The 8,781-nt window shown below is 48.3% G+C and overlaps 1 pseudogene across 1 annotated transcript; it reads right to left on the bottom strand.

The window, feature by feature from the left end:
* Positions 1–1,657: 1,657 nt before the first annotated feature.
* Positions 1,658–4,734, bottom strand: LOC149126721 (mortality factor 4-like protein 2; annotated as a pseudogene). The gene is made up of 4 exons (XR_016234449.1): positions 4,726–4,734; positions 3,082–3,305; positions 2,280–2,752; positions 1,658–2,127 (listed from the first exon to the last, which is right to left on the bottom strand). The product of XR_016234449.1 is annotated as a mortality factor 4-like protein 2 (transcript).
* Between the last annotated feature and the right edge of the window lie 4,047 nt (positions 4,735–8,781).

Genomic DNA, 8,781 nt, shown 5'->3' with positions numbered 1-8,781 from the left:
AACCCATCAGTGTGAGTTTCCTAAGAAAGAGTACTTTTTTTTTTTTTTGCATAATGAAGTACAATGATGAAATCAGAAAACTCAGATTGAAATGATAATATAATCAAATCTAGAATCATGCATTATATTTAACTGCAAAATCTTTTTAGTTTTCTTCAATATGGGTTCAGTTCCACAGATTTACATTGCTGCTGTGGTGTAGCGGGTAAATCTGTGGCACTGGTATCCCATATGGGCACAGGTTTGAGTCCAGGCTACTCCACTTGCGAGCCAGCTCTCTGCTATGGCTTGGGAAAGCAGCAGAAGATGACCCAAGTCCTTGGGCCTCTGCACCCACATGGGAGACCTGGAGGAAGCTCCTGGCTTCGGATCAGCTCAGCTCAGGCTGTTGTGGCCATCTGGGGAGTGAACCAGTAGATGGAAGACCTCTCTCTCTCTGCCTCCTTGTAACTCTACCTTTCAAATAAAAATAAATAAATCTTTTAAAAAAGATACTTACATTTATTTGAAAGGCATAAAGAGGGGGAAAGATCTTCCATCTGCTGATTCATCCCCAAATACCTGCAATAGCTGGGGTTGGCCCAGACGGAAGCCAGGATACTGGAACTCAGTCTGGGTCTCCCACGTGGGTGGCAGGGACCTGGATACTCGAACCATCACCTCCTGCTTCCCAGGATGTGCATTGGCAGGAAACTGGAATTGGGAGTAGAGCCAGGACTTGAACCCAGGCCCTCTGGTGTAGGACGTGGGTGTCCCAAGCAGTGTCTTAACCATTATGCCAGGTGCTCACTCCTTTATGTTACCAGATTTATTTATTTATTTATTTTTGCTTTGAAACTTAGAAAAATGGTTTTTATTTGGATTCTGAAATACAATTCCTAAAATATCAAGTTCTCCAGAAAACCGTGGCTACACAATAATGCATTGCCTCCATCATGTTAGAACGTGCATTAGACTCAAATACAAAAACCATGAAGCAAATGACCACTGTACAACAACTTGAGCAAAGATGGAATGCCTAAGGAACAACACAGATGGATTTGCTGAGGATGGGCGGTTTTTACTTCAAGCAACACACACACACACACACACACAAAGAGCAAAAATACATAGGCTTTCAAGCATATACATTAAGATATATACATTCAGTTATATACATTAAGTTGAACCTTTGGCACTAGGAATCAGGGTGTTTTTATCACATAGCATTAGAAAATTGTGTAGTGTCAAAGGGGTGGAACCACCAGCATTCAAGCAACACTGCAATAAAGTGTTCTACTGAATTTTTCTTCTTTTTTTATTTTTATTTTTTTTTTATTTTTGACAGGCAGAGTGGACAGTGAGAGAGACAGAGAGAAAGGTCTTCCTTTGCCGTTGGTTCACCCTCCAATGGCCGCCGCGGCTGGCGCGCTGTGGCCGGTGCACCGCGCTGATCCAAAGGCAGGAGCCAGGAGCCAGGTGCTTTTCCTGGTCTCCCATGGGGTGCAGGGCCCAAGCACCTGGGCCATCCTCCACTGCAGTCCCTGGCCACAGCAGAGAGCTGGCTTGGAAGAGGGGCAACCGGGACAGAATCCGGCGCCCCGAATGGGACTAGAACCCAGTGTGCCGGCGCCGCAAGGCAGAGGATTAGCCTAGTGAGCCGCGGCGCTGGCTTTTTTTTTTTTTTGTCGCGCACACATGCACTTTATTGAGCCCCGCTCTGGACAAAATACTCCTGGGGACACGGGGTCCAGGGACAGGGCCGGCAGCCAGGGTGCGGGGAGCAGAGGCAGGCGCCGGACGCGCTGTCTCCAGGTGTCCTCTGCTAGGGAGAAATGGCGTGGAAGATGGCAGCCAAGCTGGTGGCGACGACGACGATGGCTACCACGGTCAGGAGGAGGCTGCCGATCAGCGCACAGATGTTCAGGCACTTGGCGGTGGAGGCGTAGGCCTGGGCCCCGGTCACGTCGCCCACCATCTTCCTGTCCCTGGCCTTCACGGAGTAGGCGAACGCCACGAAGCCCAGGCAGCACCAGTTCATGAAGAGCGTGTTGAACAGGGACCAGACCACGTCTCTTCTTTTTCTAATTACTGCTACACTGGTAGCAACTTTGAAATGAGAAAAGGAGCTTGCACTCCTTTTATTTTCTGTTTAATGTAGAACAGAAAACAAATTGAAACATAAGCCCTGTTATCATTAAGAATTTTAAAGAATGTCATTTCTACAAGAAAAAGACTAAGAACAACAATAACAAAAGTGCTTTACAGATAACAACATCAGTGGTGAGTGGTCAGTAGACTCCCCAGGGCTTCGCGGTGGTACTCAGCAGAAGCCACTTTGTAATCACTGGCAGTAAACAGAGCTGCAGAATTCTTTGCCAGGTATTTTAGAAAATCCTGCAAATAGCCCAACAATAGAGCAAGGCTCTTCTCATCAAGGGGTGTATAAGCCAACATTGCTCCAATTCTCACAAATAATCTCAGTAGGTGTGGTGCTCCACAAACCTGGGACATTGGCGAGCCAACAGGATTTCAGCATACTGGGGCCTCTCAAACTTGTAGAGCAGCTGAGTGCCCCACATCCCACTGGAATACTCTTTTATACCTCCCACAGCTTAATTGACGGCTTGTTCCTTGTCGATGTCTCCCTGTGACATCTTGTGACTGGCGTATTCCTCCAGAATAGCATCTACATTCTTCCTGGCAGGGAGTTGAAAGAGGTGTTTCTGCCTGGTGACTAAGTCCCAGTCCTCAATAAGTCATGGTTTTAATTTTGTTTTTTTTTATTTGAAAGACAGAGTTACAGAGAGAGGTAGAGACAGAGAGAAAGAGGTCTTCCATCTGCTGGGTCACTCCCCAGATGGCCACAACAGCCGGAGCTGTGCTGATCTGAAGCCAGGAGCCAGGAGCTTCTTCCAGGTCTCCCATGCGGGTACAGGAACCCAAGGACTTGGGCCATCTTCTACTGCTTTCCCAGGCCATAGCAGAGAGCTGGATGGGAAGAGGAGCAGCCGGGACTAGAACTGGTGCCCATAAGGGATGCTGGTGCTTCAGACCAGGCTGTTAACCTGCTGCGCCACAGCGCCGGCCCTGACTTTAATTCTTCAGGAGTCTTCTCTCTCACTTCCATCCTATTCTGGGACGCATCCTCACTTTCGACAGTGGGATCGGCCCGGGCCCTCTTCGTCCGAGGGGGCTGGGGTGCCATCTCCATTTCCGGGAGTCTTCGCTTGTTCTTCCTTGTCTTCCTCACAGATCCCGAGGGGGCTTCTCAGCCGAGTGCCCCCTCCCCCATCATCCTGGGAGAGCTTGTTCCCCGTCCCCGGCTGTTGGGCAGCTGTCTTATTTGCTGAGGAGGCACCTCTCACCTGACTTCTCTGCGTGTTGCCTCTGAAGTTATCTTCCTCCGCAGAGTGTTGTCCAGGGGTCTGAGAACCTGCTTTCTGGATCACATTCAACCCTTCCTGCTTCCCCTTCCAAGGAGGCCTAGTGAGTTCCCAGGTTTTACAGATCTTCTGAGTTGGTCTGTGAGAATGGAGAGGGAGGCACAACCCAAGATTCTGTAATCAGCGATGGCTCTGCAATCAGGATCTGACCTCCTGACCCTACTGTATTGTAAACTTAAGCTTTTCTGACTGTGACCTGGAATGAGATTCCAGTTCTTCCCAGCAGCTGACGTGTGATCACTGCCGTTCCTCCAACCACCATACTAAAGCCAGGTTTCTCCTATGTTACCATATTTAAAGAATAGAGTTGGGGCCGGCACTATGGCATAGTAGGTAAAGCCGCTTCCTGCAGTGCCGGCATCCCATGTGGTCACCGGTTTGACACCTGGCTGCTCCACTTCCGATCCAGCTCTCTGCTATGGCCTGGGAAAGCAGTAGAAGATGGTCCAAGTCCTTGGGCCCCTGCACCTGTTTGGGAGACCCAGAAGAAGCTCCTGGCTCCTGGCTTTGGATCAGCGCAGTTCCGACCGTTGTAGCCAGTTGGGGAGTGAACCAGCAGATGGAAGACCTCTCTCTTTGTCTCTCCTTTCTCTGTGTAACTGTGACTTTTAAATAAATAAAAATAAATCTTAAAAAATAGAATTTACTTATATTGTAGACTGTTCCTAAATTTGGGTAGGTCTGATATGCATTTTTGGCAGGAATCTCACAGAAGAGATATGGAAATCCTCAAGCCAACACAATTCTTGTTATTTTTATTTTATTTTAAAAGATTTAGTTATTTGAAATGCAGAGTGGGGCCAGCACTGTGGCTCAGCGGGCTAACCTCCTGGCCTGAAGCGTCGGCATCCCATATGGGTGCCAGTTCGAGACCCGGCTGCTCCACTTCTGATCCAGCTCTCTGCTATGGCCTGGGAAAGCAGTAGAAGATGGCCCAAGTCCTTGAGTCCCTGCACCCACATGGGAGATCCGGAAGAAGCTCCTGGCTCCTGGTTTCGGATCGGCACAGTTCCGGCCGTTGTGGCCAATTGGGGAGTGAACCATCAGATTGAAGACCTCTCTCTCTCTCTATCCCTCTCTCTTTCTGCCTCTCCTCTCACTGTGTAACTCTTTCAAATAAATAAATAAATCTTAAAAAAAAAAAAAAGAAAAGCAGAGTTACAGTGAGAGGGAGAGATAGAGTGAGATCTTCCATCTGTTATTTCACTCCTCAAATGGTTGCAAAGGTCGGGGCTGGGCCAGGCCAAAGCCCAGAACCTGGAACTCTACTTGGGTCTCCCACAGGAGCCCATCTGGGCACTTGGGTCATCTTCCGCTGTTTTCCCAGGTGCGGTAGCAGGGAATTGGATGGGAAGTAGAGCAGTGCAGTTTCAAACTGATGCCCATATGAAATGCCTGCATTGCAGGTGACAGCTTTACCCACTATGCCACAAGGGCCCCTCAAATTTTTTTAAAATATGATAAACTATGCTACAATAAATATTCCTTTTTAAAAGACTGTTTTTATTTATTTGAAAGGCAGAGATACACAGAGAGAGATGGAGGTGGAGAGAGAGAGAGAGAGAGAGAGAGAGAGAGAGAGAGATCTTCTATCACTGGTTCACTCCCCAAATGGACACAAAGATTGGGGCTGGTCCAGGCTGAAGCCAGGAGCCAGGAGCTTCTTCTGGGTCTCTCATGTGGGCGCAGGGGCCCAAGCACTTGGGGAGTTGGACTGGAGGTGGAGCATCTGGGACTCAAACTGGCAAACATACAAGATGCTACTATTGCAGGTGGTAGCTTTATCTGCTACGCTACAGCACTGGCCCCAGCAAATATTCTTGAACCCACGTGTTTGCATGGTTGTTCAATTATTTCCTTAGGCTAAGTTCTAGAAGTCTCGGAGACCATGAGGGCGACGTGGGTGGAAAGGGCTGAACTTGCCACTTCTGCCATGCTGCTGACCTCACACTGTTCGAGGAAGAGGAGGCTGGGCCCTAGGCTGGAGCTTGGAAGAAAGAAGAAATGGCAAGGGAGACAGAGAAGTGGTTAGGTGGAGGGAGAACGCGGGGCGTGGTGGGACAGAGGCTGGGGTTAAGGACAGCGTTGGGAAGGTGTCTCGCTCGCTTCCTGTCTTATCTTGGCTTAGGCAAGGCAGGAGGCTCCTGCTTAGGCATTAAGAGCTGTAGCTGGGCCCCAGACGCCCTCTCTGAGCCCTGGTGCCTTCATAACCCAAGGATACCGAGGCTTCCCCAGGGTTGTTTCTCCTTCCCAGTGCTCGATGCTGGGGAGGGAGGTCCCGGCAGCGTTATAGCGAGCTGCCAGGCACAGTGAGTCTCGTCTGGTGTAAACGGGCTCCTTTTCCTATGGTCTTCCATCACACAGAGCTTTTTTTTTTCTCAAGATTTTATTTATTTTTTGAGAGGCAGAGTTATAGAGAGACAGAAAGGTCTTCCATCCGCTGGTTCACTGCCCAGATGGCTGCTACAGCTGGAGCTGCGCCGATCTGAAGCCAGGAGCCAGGAGCTTCTTCCGGGTCTCCCACGCAGATGCAGGGGCCCAAGGACTTGGGCCATCGTCTACTGCTTTCCCAGGCCATAGCAGAGAGGTGAATGGGAAGTGGAGCATCTGGGACTCGAACCAGCACCCATATGGGATGCCAGCACTGCAGGCAGCCTTATCCACTACCCAACAGCTCCAGCCCCAATATTATTATTATTATTTTTTTAAAGATTTATTTTTATTTGAAAGTCAGAGTTACACAGAAAGAGGAGAGGCAGAGAGAGAGAGAGAGAGAGAGAGAGAGAGAGAGAGAGAAAGAGGTCTTCCATTCGCTGGTTCACTCCCATTTGGCTACAACGGCTGGAACTGCATTGATCCAAAGCCAGAAGTCAGGAGCTTCTTCCGGGTCTCCCACGCAGATGCAGGGGCCCAAGGCTTTTGGCCATCTTCTACTGCTTTTCCAGGCCATGGCAGAGAGCTGGATGGGAAGTGGAGCAGCTGGGTCTCGAACCGGTGCCCATATGGGATGCCAGCACTGCAGGCGGTGGCTTTACCCACTACTCCACAGTGCTGGCCCCTCCGATATATCTTAACTTCCATTGGCCCTATCCTCAAAATCTATCCAGACTCATCTCTCGAGATTCCTCACTTCCCTCTCTGCGGCTGTCCTTGCTGTCCTCGGGCGTCTACACAGCAGCAGAGGGAACTGGTGTGGATCAGGCTGTGTCACTCTGCTCAAACCTCTCTGATCACTGGTCCACATCTCCTGATAGCCCTGCCCTGCCCTCTCTTGCCCGGCACAGTTCTGATCTTCCCTCCAGTCACTCCTCTGCTGCTCCCTGCCTCACCGGCTGCCTCCCAGCTCTCTGGGCAGGACGCAGTCTCACCTGGGGCCTTTGCACTTGCCCTTGCCACTGCCTGAACGGCTTCCTCCTGCAGCTACGTGCAGGATTCATTCTTGCACCTCAGAAGGCTGCGACGTCTTCCTTGGCTACCCCAGGACAGACCTGTGACACTTCCCGCACACTCTGGTTTTCTCTGTACTTTTCTGCTCTATCTAAACAGCATGGTATGTATTTCAATTATTTTTCTTATTTACTAACCACAAGTGAACTAGTCATCTTTTTAACTAAATTTCCGAGCAGAACTTCTTGGGAAGGGAAGGTTTATTTAGGATCAGGCGGCCCTGTTAGTGTGGTGACTGACGGAGTCTGGCAGTGCCAGAGTGGGCACAGAGGAGTGACCACACGGGAGAAGGGGCAGAGAGGGGAGCTGGCGGAACTCGGCTCAGATAACTGGGCCTCTCGTGAGCATTACTTTCTGAGGGTGGCCCCCAGGGGCCCAGAGACCTCCCACCGCCTCTCAGAGGCCATAATTAGATCGAGCCTCCACTCTTGCTTAATCCATGAATCCTTAACACTAAGGGTTCAGAGTTGATACAGGGTTTGTACCCAAAAGACATGAACCCGTTGTTTCTAAGAGATGCCTGCACCACCATGTTTATAGCAACACTGATAACAATAGCCCAAATCTGGAATCAGCCAAGGTGTCTGTCATCAGATGAGTGGATAAAGAAAACGTGGTTTGGGGTCAGTGCTGTGGCGTAGCAGGTAAAGCTGCCACCTGCAGTGCCGGCATCCTATATGGACACCGGTTCGAGTCCCAGCTGCTCCACTTCTGATCTAGCTCACTGCTAATGTGCCTGGGAAAGCAGCAGAAGTTGGCCTGAGTGCTTGGGTCCCTTCGCCTATGTGGAAGATTCGGATGAACCTTCTGGCTCCTGGCCTCAGCCTGGCTCTGCCCTGGCTGTTACGGCCATTTGGGGGGTGAACCAGTGGATGGAAGAACTCTCTCTTTCTCTGCCTCTCCCTTTATGTAACTCTGCCTTTCAAATAAATAAATAAATATTTTAAAAGAAAATGTGGTATGTATATACAATGGAATATACAATATAAAAATATACAATATATACAATATAAAAAAGAATGAAGTTCTATCATTTGTAACAAAATGGATGCAACTGGAGGACATCATGTTGACTGGAATAAGCAGACCCAGAAAGGCAAACACCGCATGTTCTCCCTTATATGTGGGAGCTGAAATTTAAAACAAAACAAAAACAAAAGCAAACAAAATGAAATGTCTGTGTGTATTAGTATTGCTGAAAATATAGTTTTGAGAAACTTTGTTTCTTTTTTTTTAGTTTTATTTTTTATTTATTTTTTTAACTTTTATTTAATGAATATGAATTTCCAAAGTACGACTTATGGATTACAATGGCTTCCCCCCCATACCATCCCTCCCACCCACAACCCTCCCCCCTCCCACTCCCTCTCCCCTTCCATTCACATCAAGATCCATTTTCAATTATCTTAACATACAGAAGATCAGCCTAGCAGACATTAAGTAAGGATTTCAACAGTTTGCTCCCACACAGAAACATAAAGTGAAAAATAATAGATGATTTTTTTAAATGATGATGAAATCAGATCAGACCTATTGTCATGTTTAATCCCAGTGAGAGTCAAGTTGGGAATTGATAATTTTTTTTTTTTACAGAAGATCAGTTTAGTATGCATTAAGTAAAGATTTCAACGGTCTGCACCCCCATAGAAACACAAAGTGAAATATATTGTTTGAGTACTCGTTATAGCATTAAATCCCAATGTACAGCATATTAAGGACAGAGATCCTACATGAGGAGTAAGTGCACAGTGACTCCTGTTGTTGACTTTACCAATTGACACTCCTGTCTATGGCATCAGTAATCTCCCTATGCTCCAGTCATGAGTTTCCAAGGCTATGGAAGCCCTCTGAGTTCTCCGACTCTTATCTTGTTTAGACAAGGTCATAGTCAAAGTGGAGGTTCTCTCCT

This window comes from Oryctolagus cuniculus, chromosome 5 (assembly GCF_051225735.1).
Source record: "Oryctolagus cuniculus isolate XC-2025 breed Fujian yellow rabbit chromosome 5, ASM5122573v1, whole genome shotgun sequence".
NCBI lineage: Eukaryota > Metazoa > Chordata > Mammalia > Lagomorpha > Leporidae > Oryctolagus > Oryctolagus cuniculus.
Note: the sequence above shows the minus strand (reverse complement) of the source record. Positions and strands in the feature narration are given on the sequence as shown.